The sequence below is a fragment of the Carettochelys insculpta genome, chromosome 19 (genome assembly GCF_033958435.1).
Source record: "Carettochelys insculpta isolate YL-2023 chromosome 19, ASM3395843v1, whole genome shotgun sequence".
NCBI classification, from domain to species: domain Eukaryota; kingdom Metazoa; phylum Chordata; order Testudines; family Carettochelyidae; genus Carettochelys; species Carettochelys insculpta.
The window spans coordinates 2431674-2449038 of record NC_134155.1 but is presented as its reverse complement, the minus strand read 5'-3'; the positions used below and the strand labels follow the sequence as shown (position 1 = coordinate 2449038).

The 17365-nt window shown below is 51.7% G+C and overlaps 1 long non-coding RNA gene across 4 annotated transcripts in view; it reads left to right on the top strand.

Moving 5' to 3' along the window:
• Nucleotides 1-17033, top strand: part of LOC142023225 (uncharacterized) — a 38619-nt gene extending 21586 nt beyond the window's left edge. Inside the window, exons 3-5 of one of the 4 annotated variants that reach the window (XR_012648171.1) lie at nt 940-1153; nt 9582-9801; nt 14033-17033. This is a non-coding gene — a long non-coding RNA (uncharacterized LOC142023225). Of the gene's footprint in view, nt 1-939; nt 1154-9581; nt 9802-13953 lie in introns of all 4 variants that reach the window. The other 3 variants (XR_012648170.1, XR_012648169.1, XR_012648172.1) reach the window with 3 other exon arrangements.
• Nucleotides 17034-17365: the final 332 nt, after the last annotated feature.

Genomic DNA, 17365 nt, shown 5'->3' with positions numbered 1-17365 from the left:
TAGATTTGTACAGCACCGAAGAGTGGTCCCATGGGATGGCTAATCCCCACCACACTCAGCTGTTTCTGCCAGACAGCCCTGCTCCGCTAAGCAGGAGTGCACAAGTGCAGTGTAAAGCTCTAGGCCTGCGTGATGTGCAGTGCCGCACCCGCTTAGCAGAAGGGGTGGTGTTAAGGCAGTTTAGTTCAAGCAGTGCAGCGCTGCATGCAGACACTCTGACGTCAGCTCTGGCCTGTTTACATTTGGTTTTGCTTCTGTGGCCTACCCTGGTGCAGGCACCTGCTGCCTGATGAATGAGAGGAGAACCAGTGGCTCCCAGGGCCCAGGGATGGCTTATAGGTTTGTATACACCCAGGCAATGTCCTACACATAGACAGTGTGCATAGATCCCACAGCCAGGTACTCTAGCGGAGATTCCACCTGGGTGGATGTGCAGGTAATCAAACCTCCATCTAAGCCTGGCACATTTCAAAGCTGCAGCCTGACCTTGGGACAAGAAGGCATTTCCTGCCTGCTTGACCTAAGTTTGGGATGTTTGTTGCAACCTGGAGGACATGCGAGAGCCCCACCAGGGCTGAGCACATCCTGCCAACTCAGGCAGCTCTCAGTGCATTCCCCCTTGCACAGAGAAGTCCTTGCACCCTCCTGGGCTCAGAGAAAGGGGATTTTTTTTTAATGCCAGGAGCCCTGCAGAGTATACAGGAGACTGTCTAGCGTGCTGCGATTTACAGCCAAGGCCAGTTATGTAATGTACTTTTTTGCTGTTTCCGGCCTGTTAGCCGAGATGGCCCCTGAAAGGTTTCCACCACTGCAGGTTCATTGTGTGTGGCAGAGGAGGCATTCCCAGGGTCTTGTGAGGCTTTACTGGGAGAGCACATTGTTTTCATGGAACTGGCCTCCCACACCAGCCTTGAGCCTTCCTCTGCTGCTTCCTTTCAGGCGTTGGGTAAAGAAACCTGCTGAGACGCAGCTCCCATGGACACGAGATTGCTGTCAGCTGGGATGCAGAGGAACAGTATTTCTCATGACTTATTGGCAATAAGAATGGTCCTGGGATGACAGAACCAGCCAGCAGCCTGAAGCCCATGCACTACAGCTGCCAGCAGTGACTCATGCACCAAGCAGATCCGCTCCCCGGCAGCATCAGCATGAGGTAAGACTGTTCTGAGTTGTGGCCACTCAACAATAAGGCAAGAATTCACGTAGCATCAGCGTCTCCATGTCACGTGCCTGTCTCCATAGGCTTGGCGAGGTGGCCATGTCCGTGCTCCGGGTGAAAGCCTGGTGGGCTGGGTCCTAGCTCAGAGTCCAGGAGAGTTTTAATCAGATTATAGGAAAACACCCCAAAACTAAAAACTTTGTTGAACCAATCAGCTGAGCAGCAAGTCATGCGAGCATCAGCATCTGTGGGAGTTGGACCCTCGTCCTGTACTTCTTAACTCAGTAGTAGAACCCTTTATATCCAGGACCCAGACTTGCTTTGGGGGTGGGCTGCTCCTTGCAGATGACCATAGCCAACGCCAAAGCAGAACCCTCATGGCCTAGAGTCAGCAGGTGCCCAAGGTGAACCCGTCAGGAATTCCCTCCTGGATGAGGCTGCCAAGAGCTCCCTGTGATGTCATTTGATAGAAAATGACTGTGTAGCTCATTGCTGCAACCACTGTCCTATATTTGCAACAAATCTTATGCAAATGTTATTGAGTAAAATATCTGTGAAGAGGTTCGGATTGGCTGGTTGTGGCTACACTATTTGTGTGCACGTATCATTTTTGTATTTAAAGTTTATCAGTATTGGCCTTGTGCCTGATTTCAAATGTTTGATCCTGGGGTAACACCCACAAAGTGTTCAGCCAGCCGGTGTTGGAGGGACCATTCGGGTTGAGTGGCTACTCAGAAGGGTACTTTAACTCACAGTGGAGCATGGGAGACATGAGTGGGCTTTCCCACAAAAGTTCAGACTAGCGTGGGAGTAGTGGCGTCCAGCTGTAAAGAACTGAATCGTGCATGCATGGCTGTTTTGCCCTGGTGACAGCTCATGTGGCAGGACACCATCTTGTTACTGAACTTTTCCACAGTAAGACCAACTGGAATTCCTCCACATGGGAAGGGCATAAAATGTCCTGGGAACATCTCCATTTCATCTCCTTCCTGTTCAAGCCCCTGCCAGTGAACTTATGCAAAAGGGAACATTCTCACACAGGGACTGGGGTCCTTCCAGTGATTGGAAGTAACCAGAGATTTGACTCAAGGCACCTGTTCATTGCATTGCTGATACAAGCCTTAACCAAGGACTTCATAACCACTGTGTGTGTTTGATTTCTTTGATCAATGTTAACTCACATCTTTTCCTTCTTTTATGAAGGAACGTTTAGATTTCAGATACTGAAGGATTGGCAAGAGCATGATTTTTGGGTAAGGTCTGAGTTATGTATGGCCATGGGCATGGGGGTTGTGTTTGGGATCAGAAGGAATTTTAATTTGATGAGACTGGTTTTCATGACTACTGTTCCTGGTGGCCATATAAAGGAACTGGAGAATAGGAGGGAATTGCTTGTATGACTACTACTTCGCCCGTGTGGGGAAACAGAAGTTCTCTTAGGCTCGGTTTGCCCTGCTGTGGAAGATCAACCCACTCAAGGCTGATCATCTGGGGTTTGATTTCGCGCATGCGTTAAATGGCACATTCTGGGTTCCACTTGGACCCTGGAACTCCTTGTGAGCAGCAAGGAGTAAGGAAGGTCGATGGGTGAAATGCTCCCATCGACCTTCTCCCACGGAGACAGACACTGAAGTGGGCGCATGGGCATTGCTGAAATTGCGTCTCTGAGGCTGACTTCTGTGCCTAATGCAGAGGTAGCCTGTGGGCCTGCCCTGTTGTGCTGTGTAAGTGCAGGAGGCCCACTGCTCAGGGCTCCGGCTGCCCATTCCGCAGCAGTTTGTCCTGAACTAGATACTCCAGTAGCGTGCTACCACAGCACCCCCCCCGAGCTAGACTTGCCTGCAGTCATCGCTGGGGCTGGGATCTGCTGTCTGCAGAGGGCTGGTTTCAGCTACAAGCTGCTTCCCCCATGCTGCTTGTCAAGGCAGTTGGAGGGCTGCCCAGGTGAGGGTCTCCCTCTCCAAAGGGGGTAGGAGCCATGTTGTGTTGACTGTAGCTGAAGGTGGCTCTGCACAGGCCCTGCAAGGGGCTTTCACAAACCCATCAAGTGACAAGTAACTACAGGTTGAACCACCCTGGGCCAGCACCTGGGGACCAGAGTGGTCCCAAATAAGGGATTTTGCCAGACCAGGGCAGGTTAATACCCCTGTTCCCTGGCCATGGCCATTGGCTCTCTGGCTGTGGCTCCCCACTACTGGCTACCTGGCCCTCCAGCTGCGGGCTGGTGGCAGCTCCCCTGCACTCTGGCCCCGGACCTGGCCGTATGTGACGGCTACTCACGGGGCTGCCAGGACGCCAGCTCCAGCTTGCTTGCTCTGGATCTCTGGTCCAGGAGCATCCCTGGTCCTGCTGCACCAGGGATGTTGTGGGACCAGACAGTGTCAATTTTAGGAGGAGCAACCTGTAACATTCCTGCCCTAGATACGGTGCTTACTGAAGAGCAGCCTCAGTGGGCCACCTGGTGCTTGGCAAGTGAGCACTCCTGCGGGGCCCTGGTGCTTAGGGTAGTTTGGTAAAAGAAACACATGAGAGAGCCAGGAAATTGGACACTTGAAAAATGGCTGCTTCTCCTCCCTTCTGAATGTGAACCCCCAGGAAGCTCGCTCAGCTGCCACCCTGTTTGGCTTCATTCACGGCCTCTAGGCTGCCACCAGGAGGGTGGGGGTCACACCCAGCTGACATGCATGCTGCCTGGGAAGGAAGGGCTTTCCCCTGCAGCTGCCTGACGCCAGCCGCCGCCCCAGGGGGAGCTTGTGAAGTGCTGCCTGTCAAAGCATCGTGAGGTAAAATCGGGAGAGGAACCAGCGTGCTGTGACAGCACTGCACCTTTGTTAACGACACAGACCAGGAGGGGGCTTGCTCTGCACCTTCCCTGGCCCTTGTGCGTCCCTCTCCAGGGACAGCTGGGGACACTCCGCTGCTGTGCTCTCTCTGCCTCTGTCTGCCATGGTTCAGCAGTTCTCCAAGTCCTGCTCAGCTGTTAACATGCAGGCCTTTCCCCTGGGTTTACCCCACCCCCTGACCATGCCAACGTGCCCGCTCCTGCTGGTGCCTCCGCTGCCTTTAAGAAGCAGGCTGACCCGTGAGCTATTCTCGGCTACGCGGTAAAGTCCCGGCACTCTTTCGGTCCCATCCCTGTGCTGTAAGCAGCAGGATGCTGACAGGCTGTGCACGCACCCGCCATGCGTGATTGGCACCTTAGTTGTGAGCAAGGCTGGAGCAGGACTTTGCGCCTGGGCGCACCTGGTCTTCGCAGGGCGTCAGGCGCTCTACTCCAGGATCTCCCACAGGAAGGAGCACCACACTGCTCAGGAAGGACAAGCTGGGCAGGGCTCTGGCAGTGCTTTCCAGGGCGGCAGAGGGAGCTGCAGATCCACTGACTCTTGCACACGCTTGACTTGCTAGCCTGTGGGGCACAGGCCCGGTACAAGTGGGCATGGCCTTGCACAGGGATTTGCATATCTTAGTTTGCAGCATCAGGCCAGCTGGTGTTTGAGTGGGTGAGCGCATGCTGAGAAGGGTGTGTGTTATGTGGAACTCTGTGCATAGGGAGGGGAACCTTGCAGGTAGCCTCATGCTGGTCTGTGTGAGCTCTGGGGCGTGCTGAGCATTCGTGCACAGGCGGAGGGCTGGCCGGCCCACACACTTGTCCTTGCTGGAGGAGGAAGCTTGGGGGGGCTGAGCAGCAAGTGTGGAGAATGAGCAGTCTGCGTGGGAGTGACACACAGGACTGAGTTCAGGAGAAGTGGCCCCCAGGGTGAAAAAGGAAGCCAAGAGGGCAGGGGAGAGGAGCTGGCTGAACGGGGAGCAAAGAAACCCCCCAGCTCAGTGTGTGTGCACAGAAGAGGGAGTAAGTCGGGGGGCGGGGAGGCAGAGCAAGGGAGAGAATGGGGGTCACCCCAAACCGCTGCCCCTCCCCCAAGCCCAGGAGGGTCCCATCTCACCTTTGCTGTTGCAAGGGACCCCACAGCTGCTGCACGTTTCTATGGAGTTAGGTAGCCCCCTCCCTAAGGGCCGAGGCTGTTTGGGCAGCTGTACCCTGCCCCACTGCGCTAGGGCTTCTGGGAGACAGTGGAAACTGCAGCGGGGAATAGGACCATTGAAAACACCTCTCGTCTTCAAAACCAGCAAGAAGTCCTGTGGCACTTCATAGACTAACCGCAGGACTTCTTGTTGTTTTCAAAGATACAGACTAGCAGGGCTGCCTCTCAGATTTTTCTCGCCTTGCTGCAGCTGTTCAGTCCAGGCACAGCTTATGCGCTCCAGCCTGGCAGCTGGGGAGCCTGCAGAGGAAGTTAGGGATCATGGGACACCTCTGTGGGCCTGGGCCTATTTACAACTGCAGTGAGGGCATTGCTTGCCCATTCCTGAATCTAAAGCGAGATGGGACCCAGGGCCTGTTTGGAAGGCTGGGGACACTGGGGTGGAGCCACAGGTTCACACTTTCCCTTCATAGTGGGACTCGGCCTTCCAGATGACTGTGGAGTTATTGGTACACTCCTGTGCCTCTGTGAAGCAGGCTGCAGGGCTGACGGGATGCCCTAAGGGAAAGCAGGCCCAAAGGGGAACCATCTCTGCTCTGGTTCTGGGTCAGACTCCTCTTGTCCTGACCTGGTGGCTCCTGCAGACCTGCTGACTTCCCTGGGAATGGTGTTATACAGATAAAATACACAGGATCTTTTCCAGGGACGAGGCAGCAGGCCACGTTTGTTATAAGAGCACGGTCTGATTGATAACCAATATCAAACACCTAATCTCCCCGCCAAAAAAATGTTCTGCAGTTTCTATATTGTTAACCGTCCTGAGCGTAGCTTGAGTCTGTGGTTTGAGTTCGCAGCTCGTGGCGGCTGACTGGCCAGAAGAGCTGGGTCTGTGTCAGGCGTGCCCCGATGCTCCTCAGTGCTGTGAGCAGAACGTTACCCAGAGATCTTCCCGTCTTACCCCTTCTTTTTGTAGGCTTCACATTAGATGTCAGCCTGTAGGTCCTGCTGTGTCAGGGTTTGGACATGACCTCCATCTTGTCCTTAATGGGACTCTGCTCTTTTCTCTGCATGGTGGATCTTTTTCTCACCTTCAGGGGCTTGTCTGCACTCCTCAGCCACTGAGGGAGAACTGGTGTTGGATCATCAGCACAGGCTGGTGTTGAAGCTCAGTCCATCACACATACCCCTTCACACATCTCATACAAGTCATACCTAGTGACACATCTTATACTGCTCTTTTGTTCTTACACAATCAAGTTTTAGTTTCAACAGAGCCTTACAAAATGGAGTATGTTCTCAAAATGGATCCTTGGTTACGATATGGAGTCAGGTTTTGGTTTACAATGCCACATATTACAACATAGCTTGGATTGCAAATATGCGTTACAAATATAAATCAATAGCCTTCTGAATGCGTCTGCCCAGGTTTGATAGGAATATCTTTATCATACAAAGAATTGATACAATATTACAAACCGTTTCGTTTTTACTAATTAATCCTAGGGTGGTTGCTGTTGCCCTTCGGTATACACAGCGTCATGGATCAGAAACACCAGCCCAGCACCATTTGTACCTGGCCCAGGCAGGTTGTGAGTAACTGGTGCCTATACCCTGCCCATCTCTGCATCAGACTGTCCAGGCCCCATGTCATGCTTGCTCTGCACTGTGCAGTGGCGTAGCCAGCCAAGTAACACAGTGCCTGAGGCAGCTCTGGGACAGTGCTGGGGCACTAGGTCAGGGCTGGGGCTCGAGGCCGAGGGGCCTTTTGGACGTAAAGCAAATGTCAGGGGGAAAAAAAAGTGATGTGGCTAGATGCTGGTCCTCCTCCCACAGCAGGTGCTCGTTCCATCTGCAGCCCTGGCTCACTGGACGTAGGCTCAGAAATGATCAGCTGGACGAGACCTTGTAAGGTCAGCAGTGCAGCCCCTGGGCTGGGGCAGGGCCAAGTAAACTGAGACCATCCCTGACCTGTGTGTGTCCAACTTAGCCTTTGAAATGTCCAGTGACAGGGATACCACAGCCTGCTCCAGAGCGCCACTGCCCTGAGAGCTAGAGATCTAATCTGGCTCTTCCTTGTTGCAGATTAAGCCTCTTAATTCCTGTCCTACCTGCAGTGGATGTGGGGAACAATTAAGCAATATCCTCTTTGTAATATATGTGATGAAGATTGTTGTGAGGTCCCCACCTCCCTCCTGGTCTTTTCTCAGGAATGAACACATCCAGTTCTTTTAACTTTTCTGCAGAGGTCAGGGTTTCTAAGCCTTTATCATTCTTGTACTTGCTTCTGGACTCTCCAGTTTGTCTGCCTCTTTGCTGAAGTTTGGTACCCAGAACTGGGGACACACACTAGCTGAGGCATCACCCGTGTTGAGCAGAGTGGGACAGTTACCTTCCATGTCTTTCTGTCAACAGGCCTGTTACTATACTCCAGAATGTTACTTGTCTGCTTTGTAATCACATCACATCGTTGACTGATACTCAGCTTGTGAAGCTCTGTAACCCCCAGATCCTTTTTCACAGTACTCCAGACTAGTTCCGATTTCGTACCTGTGAGTTTTCCTTGACACTTGTCTTTATTGAATTTCATCCTGTTGATTTCAGGCCCATTCTCCAATCTGTCAATGTCAATTTGAACTCCCAAACCTATTCTTAAAGTAACTGCAAGACCCCCCCAGGTTGACATCATCTGCACACGTGATAAGCACACTCCCCACTCCATTATCCAAGTAACTCTTGACAACGTTGAATAGTGCTGGACCCCAAACAAATTCCTGCAGGACCCCACTCGAAACACCCTTTCAATTGCACAGCAAACCATGGGCAACTACTCTTTTTGAGTAGTGCAACCACTTCATAGTAGTTTCACCTATGCCACAGATCTTCCTTGTTTGCTTATGAGAATAGTTGCCTGACTGTGTCCAGACCCTCACTAAAACCCAGCTATTGCACATCTATTGATTTTTTTTTTTTTTTTCCCCCCATTCACTTGGCCATTTGGCGTTAGCCTGTCAAAAAAGGAATGTAGGTTGGTTGGACACGCTTTGTTCTTGGCAAATCCATGCTGGAGGTTCGTGATCAACCTGTTATCCTTTGAGTGCTTACAGGCTGGTTGGTTGTTCCCGCATCTTTCCTAGTCTGACTTAGTTTGGGCTCAGGAAGTTTTTATCCACTCAGTGTTACTGGGTCTGTTCCCTATTGAATTGTCCCTTTTGGTAGCCAGGTGGGGCCAGGTCACAATGTGAGCCAGTGTTGTTCCTGTCCTGCTCTCAGATACAGCCCACATGCTGGGTAGAGCCCAGCTCCCCGCTGCCTGGAAGCTTCTCTGAACAAACACTGATACAAGCAATAAGGTAACAAAGTACAGACCACACTTCCAGCCCAGACTTGGTTGGCCAGAGGGATTCTCAGGAAGGCTCAGCCCAGGTCCTAGAGATGTTGTGTCTAGCAGAGTGTGACAGAGCTCCTCCCCAAGCGTGGTGGGTCCCGAGCTTTTAGGCAGATCACTTGCTTTGGAAGCTCAAGGCAGCCCTTGGTTCAGGCACTGTGTCTAGGGCACTAGCTTGCTGGGTGTTGAGCTGCTTGCATCATTGGCTAGCCTAGGGGAAACAGATTCCATTGTCTCTGTGGCCCCTCCAAGTCAACTGGTGCAGGGCAGGAGAAAGCCTTCCACTAAAACCAGTCCTTTTCCTGTGTTTAAATGGGGAGAGGGCGGTGGGCAGAACTCAGGCCCACTCTCTTCTCCAGGTTCCAGCCCCGAGACCTTGTGAAAGCAGCTGCCTGCAAACATCTCCAAGAACACCCATGTGACAGCTACAGTTCCCTGTGCCACTTCCCCACATCCCTCCCCAGCACCTCTCTTACCCACAGGCTCTTCTCTCTGGTACATGCTTGTGCTTGGTCCTGCCAGGAGCTTCACAGCACCTTCTCCCCTCAGCTCCTTGCACGCACACTCAGCTAACAGCTCAGGAGCCCCTTGTAACTGGGCTCAGCTAGTTCTTAATTGGTCCCAGGTATGCTAATTAGTGTGATTCACTTGACTCTGGAAACCTCCTACTTGGCTCCATACATTTTAATTGGGTTGATTGTCCTGATTGATTCTGGCAAGTTCCTGCTAGTTCTAGATTATCCTCTATTAGCTTACTCTGGGAAAGGGACCAATTTTAATTTGCGGCTCATATTTTCCCTAGTACTGCTCTCCTGTAGCCCTCTGGTCTGACGGTCACAGCCAGCCATTCCCATCTCCTTTCTGGCTGGCTGGGGCAACAGACACCTATCCCAGAGCATCTCCAGGCCCCACATACCCATTTCTAGTAGCGTGTGTTAACAGGATAGACTGTCAGGCACATACTGACAATCCCTTAGAAGCAGATTCGTGTTCTCATCTGGGATCTGCCCATCTCCTGCAGAGGTTGCTTCAGCTGGCTTCTCTTTTTCTGCAGGCTTGATCTATGGTACATATGGCTGCACTGACTCCTCTGTATGACACTGTGCCCTGTTGGCTAATAAACGCGCTGTTCTCCTGCTGAGTGAGAGCCACTCCTGCCTGCGGACGGAGTGCAGAGCTTGGGGACTCCTGAACCCCATCACAGTGGCACAGCCCTCATGCTAGTGAAGTGGACGTGCCCTTGGAGAGCATCTTGCTCAGGACCGTCACATGAGGTGAGTGGAACCCAAGGATGTGCTGGCTGGGGTGGTTTGGTTTTAATGTATCACTCTTGGAACCAGAGGAACAGGCCTGGGGTGGCTCTGCCAGGGGTGGTGGGTGCATTTGAGACGCTGAGCTGTTACCTGTAACATTGAGTCTTTGGATCCAACCCACCCTGGCAGACCTGGGCTCTTCTCCACAGGGAGCTGGGCATGGGGCGGCCGTACTGAGCAGGGCTCCCGACTCGGGGGTCGTGCAGGCAGCAAAAGGGGCAGTTGGCCCCAGGACCCGATGATTTAAAAGAGCAAGGAGCTCTGTCTGCCCCCCTTAAATAGCCACTGGAGCATCGCATGGTGCAGTCCAGGGGGCACCGAGGGCTGGCTGGGGGAGGGGGGCATTGTCTGTGTGGTGTTGAGGGCTGGCTGCCCCTTGCCCCTTCCCTTCTGCCCAAGGCCCTGTCCCCTCTCAGCTGCCTAGGGCAGTGTCCCCCCGCCCCCACTGCCCAGTGCAGTCTGTCCAGCCCTGGAACAAAGCACTGTGTGGTGAAAATACCTGCCTAAGACTTCTCGGTTTCTCTTCCTTTCTTGCATTCTCTCCATCCTGCACTTGAGCAGCCTTGCTTTGGGATTTCATACGCACAGCTAATAACCGCCTGACAAAATGGAGGGAGAACCTGTCCGCTTATGCAGAAAGTCTGAGAATTTCCTTATAGCAGGGCCTGACAGATAGGCATTAGTAGTGTTCTATATCTGTTTGTCTGCCCAAGTCCTTATGCTTCACCCTTCCTGGCTCCACTTATCCAAGTCTCACTAATAAAGCACTACTGAAAGCAGGTTATCCTTTGTCTTTGCTGTTGTGTGAAACAGCCGATCTCCACTCCCACACTGCAGACATTTTACTAGACAGTACAACGGAGCTCATTTTTCAGAAGGAATCTCTGAAAATGGGTTAATGGCTGCATGAAAGACAACAGCACAGACAGTAACGATGCACATACAGCTCACTCCACAGCCAGTGATAATAACAATAGGTCTCCCATTAATTGTGCAGACTCAGACAAATGCACAGAACATGCCTGGGTCAGAACTTGCCATTCTCCAGTGTCACCTCTAGAGAGTGCAGTTGTAAAGGGAGAAATAAAAGCACAATAAGAGCACAAACTCCAGCTGGTAATCTGTGACTCAGGGTACTCAGACACGAAAGATGTCTGCCGGTTGTCAGCTGTGCAGGGAGAGCAGCACAGAGTTTCCAGCTGGGGAAGGAAGGCATGGGAACCTCAGTGCATTTTTAGCAGAACAAAAGAAAACCCACCTAAGGCACTGAGAATGGGGTGTAAGACACACGAGTACTCCACATGTGCAAAGTTAAAGGAGTGAATCAGCAGATCCAGTGTACAGTTACAGGGGTGTGGGGGAGCAGCCCACAGGGTGAGCCTTCCACTTCCTCCCCACCCCCACATCCTGCCACTGAAAGTCAGCCCTGCCAGGGAGGGATTTTTTTCTTGGAGCAAAGGGGTTTAGTCTCTGGAAGACCATGTAGCTCTTGGCTTGTCTGCAAAGAATGCCCACAAGGGGACCAGTTGGTCAGGGCTGATGGTATGTCTTGTATATACAGACACACGTGGCTACTAGGAACTGGACAGAGAGCACCAATTCATGTCCCACAGGGAAAGCTGCACACCTGACAGCTTTTGCTTACTGCTCATCTTCTGGTATTAGAGCCAGTGACACAGAGGCAAAAGGCTGCATCACCTCCATTGCAAATTCCTTGAGTACTTGCCAGCTCTTTCCACCTCTGAGGAGAGGGCCGAGCTCTGTCCCCTGCCAGGAAAGGCAGCATGTTTGGGAATTAAGCCTTTGGTAGAAGGGTCTCCACTGCGGAACCCAACATTCCCCACCTCCAGGAGAAATGTGGGAGGGGTGAAAAGAACATTACCCTGGGCCCCAGGGGGGAAGGTGAGATGGGCACTTCCCCGGGGCTGTCCGAAAAGGAAGAGGAGACCTTATCCGTGATGTGCAAAGCTACATCACCAAGGGCAGGAAAGAGACCAAGGCACAATAAGATCTATGACCTTTTGGGTGTTTTCATCTACTGTGAGACCTGATTGCATTCCCTCCGATGGCCCTTGGGGATCCAGATGTGGCCGTGCAGCAAAGCGGGCTTCCTCTTCCTGCCCTGCCCCCATACAAGAACCTTCCCCAGTGAACACCCCGCAGGAGGCTGCTGCAGCTTGAGTGGTTTGGTCGCATGCTGTTGCTTTCATGTGCCCTTGGCTCAAGCTCCCTGTTCTCCTGGAGACAGCGAGACAGGCCCCAGGATTGCTATTGGTGGGCCATCGGAGCCAATGGGAAGTGAGCATCTTTCACAGAGGGCTGCGGTGGGGAGGCTACTAGAGGATAGACTGCTGCTGCCTATGGGTGAAGCTGCAAGTCTGTCACAGCGAGCACTGAAAACGGGGGCACACGTGCACATCTGTAAAGAGCTGCATAGCTGCTGGCTTGCATTGGACTCCACTGCAAGGCTGGTTCAGTGGCTCTCAGCACCCCCCCCCCCCAAGCTGCTCCTGCACCCCGAAGCAGTGCTTGGTTCAGGAGCTGATTGCCACTTGTGACCCCATGTGGGGTTTTGCATGTGGCAGCTGGTCCCCTCACACCGCTCTGAGAGGAGGTGCCTCCTTGGTGTAGGTATCCAGGGAGCCGTGTTAAGGACGCTGCTGTGCACTTGGCACTTCACAAGGTGCAGGCCCTGGAGATGAAATGCCAAAGCTAGCTCCCTTTGCTCTGAGGTGCCACTGCTGCCCGGTGATGCCCAGAGCCACAGGGAAGGCGTGTGAGCGTTTGGGTGTAAACTGCAGGGGTTGGACTCCCCAGAAGTAGCCGAAGAGAGCACCACGTGATGCATAGCTCTTATTGCCTCTCCTCTGAGCCGTGAGCTCCTGTGTGTCTGAGAGGCAGATCCTGTGCCACGTGCTTACCAACCCTTCTTTCCTTGTGGCTTGTCCTTACTTACGCTCCCCTACTCCCCTCAGCTGGTACCCCAGAAACCTCCCCTGCCCAAACAGGAGAAACCTGGGTAGCAAAGATCAGCTCAGCTAGTGAGGACTACATTAAAAGAGGGAAGCAATGCCCGCCCTTCCCTTGTACCTGTGCCATAAGGGGTATCAAACTTCTATGGCTTGTCCTGCCCTGCCTGGGTCCCTTCTCCTACAGCCTTTCACATTACTGCTTCAGTGTTCACCGATAGCTGGATGGCAAAGGGAAGGGAGGGTTAGCTGCGAGAGACCTTGAGTGCACCTGGGACGCTGTCCTCTGCAGTGCAGCATCTGGTGAAGATACATGGAGTTCCTACAATGTGCCCATTCCCACCACCTCAGCTCTCTGGGCCTTCCCTGCTGGCTGGGGTCTCTGCATTGCACTCCAGCCCTTCTCAGATCTGGGGGTGGGGGAGCCTTAGCAAGGTCGCAGGAAGCACTGACAGGCACTGATGGGTGAGTCATGCTGCAGTAGCCAGGGTTGCTAGCAACAGGTCTGTTGATGTGTCTGCAGTCTAACTCCTGGTCCAGAGGCTCACTTGGGAGCAGAGCGCGATGTGTCACCGACTCGGTGTGCAGGGCTGTGGAGGAGGAAGTGCTGTATTGTCAGAGGCCAGGGAAGTTCATCTCCTAGGGGCATGTTTCAGCCCAGCTGACTTTGCCTGTTTTCCTCAAAAGGAAAATTAAAATGGGAGATCCAGATTCGGGGGAGCTGTTTATTGTCACTCCAATCCAGCAGACCAACAGAATCGCTAACCTGGATTGAAAACAGAGGTGCAGGGGTTAGTGAGGGCACAAGGGGATTTCCCTCTTTCTGAGGCAACCTGCCTGCCAGAGACATGCAGCCCACAGATGCTCAGGGTAGAGCAGGGCTGGACAGACATCTGTACAGAAAAGAGAGGGGAGCTAAGGGGTGCCCTGAGAGTGACTGTTTTGGTCTTGTTGCAAGGGTGTTCTGTTCGGTCTGCCAAAGCAGTGTTTCTGTGGCCATGTATTCCGCTCAATGCTCACTCCCTTTCGGAGTGCCACCCTGGGCAGCCGCTCCCACAAGCGCTCAGCGAGCACAAGCTGTCTTACAGGGGAAAGAAAATGTGATGGTGATTGGTTAATTACAGTGAGTAACATATCCTCCCAGGGTCACTGTATTGGCCACCTTTGGCCCTTCCAGCCAAAGGCCTCTTGAGAACACTCTTGTGCACTCCTCTGTCCAGCAGTCTCACCTGGCTGGTGTTCTGCTGGAGGGCAAACGCTGTTTCTGTGCCCATCTGCTTCGTCTTCTCTCAGCCCTGCTGCAAGACAAAGGCCTCTCCAGCAGCATCCCTCCCCATCCTTCCCAGCTGATTGAGTATCTCTTCAGCCCTGAGCACAAGCTTGGATGGACCCAGACCCAGCTGGTCTTTCACCTTGGCTACATCTACACTAAATGCTGTTTCCTGATTGTCCAGCTTGGCAAGCACACCGAGCATCTCTCCCTTGTTGTGTGGAGCTGCCCAGCTGCTTATGGTAGCTACGTGCTCCTCTGCTCTGGCTTGGAATTGTCAGGAGATATTAGATCTCTTGGGCCTGTGGGGAGAAGAGGCTGTGCAGGTCCAGAGTTGGATCAGCTGAAGAAATGGGAATATCTACAAGCAAACTGCATGGGGGAATGCAGGAGAAGGGGTGGGACGGGCCACCCATAGAGCTGCGTGAAGAGGAAGGAACTGCGTCAGCCCTGTCGAAAGGTCATGGAGGCGGACAGTCAGGCTGGTGGATAGGCTGCAGATCTGCTGCTGTTACACAGGGCTGTATGTCAAAAATGGTGGAGACACCATCCCCCTGTACAGCACTGTGGCTGTCACTGAGAAGCCGGAATCACAGACCCTTGGCATGAACAGAAAGAGCAAGGAAGAGCTGGAGGAAGAAAGGGGAGATGTGACCATGGGTTCCAGCTATGCCAGGAACCAGGACCTGTCTGCACCTTCACTGTAGTCCAATCCTTCCCACCAGTTGAGCACAAGGAAACCTGATGAAGGGAAGGAACTTGAGTAACTTTCCCCTTGTTGATTCCTAGATATTATGCAGTACCTGACAGACAGCCTTAACCACTGGGATTTTATTCACTAAGATCCAATCTAGTGAGTAAATTACTCCAGTGTCCCTTCAACCTACCAAAAGTGCATTCGCCTGCTGAGCCAGGAGTTGACTCTATCCTGATGCTGTCAAGGTGGCCTGTACTAGGGCTTCTTGAGCCAGAGGAGCGAGGGGAAGGCTGGGTTCTCCGTGATGGCCAACGGTGATCTACAAGTTGAGAACGTCAGTCCCTGTTTGTATTTTTCTTAACAGTCCTGTAGTTCTTCAAGATGCAAGTGTTGTGTTCCTTCCCTGACCAGCCAACACCGATGTCTGTGAACTATCCCCAGTGAGCCAGCAGCACTTGCATAACCCTCGGATAGATGCCTTTTCTGTTGATGCAGGCTGGGGCATGGTGGTCTGGTGCCAAAACAGGAATATTCATGCTGTCGCTCCAGTGCAGAGTGGGAACCCCATTGCCGTGAAGTCATCTGCTAAGTCCTGCAAATTGCCAGTAGTCACAGTCCTGCATAGCAGGAGAAAACTAATTGCCATGCATACTTGTGTGACAACACACCAGCGTCAGAATTCTTTCCACTACCCAGCAGCCCTGCTGTGCACGTTTCCATAGGGCAACTTCTCCCTCCATCCCTACTGCCAGTGCACTGGAGGGCTGGGGCAAGCTCAGCACACAGACCCAGAGATGTGGCCAGGTGCGTCTGAAAGCCCTGCAGACACTACGCATCCCATGCCTGCATTCTGATGTGAGCCCTCCATGCCATGCTTGCTCCTGAGCCCAGTTTAGCATTCTGCCAGCTACGGCTGCTCTGGGAATGCCAACAAAGGCAGCCTTTAACTGGGTCTCCCTCGCTTCCACAGCAGTCGTCCTCCAAGAAATCATTGTGTTCTCTGCTGACTTGGTTCTTCCTGGTTGCTGTGCTAATGACAACAGTGCCAAGCTGTTTAGGCTCCATGTGTTGGTCAGATATGGCTGGCACCGAGGAAGGATACCTGGGTTCATGGGATTGTTTTAAAAAGGTGTGAAAATGTTGGGATGGAGACATCTGCCTGCTGGGAAGTTGACTCTGGAGGAAAGGCACAGGAGAAATCTAAAGTGTTGTCATTGGTATGATTTATGCAAGAAGAATATGTGTAATGGGGTCAAGTATTCCTTTGTTTTCCTTGGAATTCCAATATACCTTATTGATACAGGAATACGGCCTGACCCAGTGCCTTGATTCCACTTAATGAACATGTGGCACAGCAGTTATACTCATGTCTTTTGTTCTTGTTGATACAAAAGAGATGACAGGCCAATTCGCTGTGACCACCTCCCTCCAGAACATGTTTTTCCTGTATAACCCTGTAACCTGTAATTAGGGCCTCAACTGAACTGTGGGAGGTTTCATGGGCTACTAAAAGCTGAACAGTTCCTGGTTCTCTTGCAGTTCCCATTGGGTCACAGCTAGGCAAACAAAAGTACCCACCTGCAGGGTCAATTTTATTAAAAGATAGTGAACAGGAGGTGAATGTTTCTAATCAATATACAGTAAATAAGACAATAACATGTAAAATGTCAGTCTCCTGGCAGAATTTGAAGTAGCATTTTATTGGTTAATTATTTCTGCTCTTTGTTCTGCATGGTTTTTCATACTGATCTTTTTTCTTAAAAATCAATGAAAGTGTCAGGTTATCACAGCAGTTATAATAGTCAAGTTTCTTTGCTTCTTGTTTCTGGGATTGTTTTAGTTTTGGTATTTATTTGTTTAAAAGTGATGGACTGAGATAGTACATGGATGGGAGGCCTCCAAGGAAGAGCTACATTTAGCAATCTGTGGTGCTGCATCTCTAGCAGCTAGCACTCAATCTAATCTTAATTTTACCTCTCTAATCTATGTAAAGTATTTATAGAATGACAATTACTACAGAATATAGGCCCCATTTCTCCTGAGTCAGTTCTGAATCCATGACCCATTGTGGTACACTCAGGGGTGATGTACTGCTGGAGGCACTGTCATTGTGTGAGACATAAAACCAAGCTCACTGTTATCTGAAGTCATTACAGAATTTACTGCACTGCTACAGTAGTAGGGGTGTTCACACCAATGTTTTGGCCAAATTCCCACTTGTGGTAATTATAATGTGTCTTGAATAAATTCCTGCTACCCTTTCCCTGGAACACGGTATTCTTCTCTACTTCCTGTAGAACAACTGTGCTGTGCTGATGTGTGTTCTTAATGGCCTTGACTGTACTAGAAAGTTACACTAGTGTAACTAAATTGACTCATGCATCTGACGAAGCGGGTCTTTGCCCACAAAAGCGTATGCTCCAAAATACCTGTTAGTCTATAAGGTGCCACAGGACTTCTTGTTTTTGAAGACACAGACTAACTCAGCTATGCGTTTGATAAATTGATCTAGTTAAACTGACTCAGGTCCTCAGTGCTGACAAACTGGTCTAATGTTTTCTTAGATCAGATTAGCTTGCATCAGTGCAT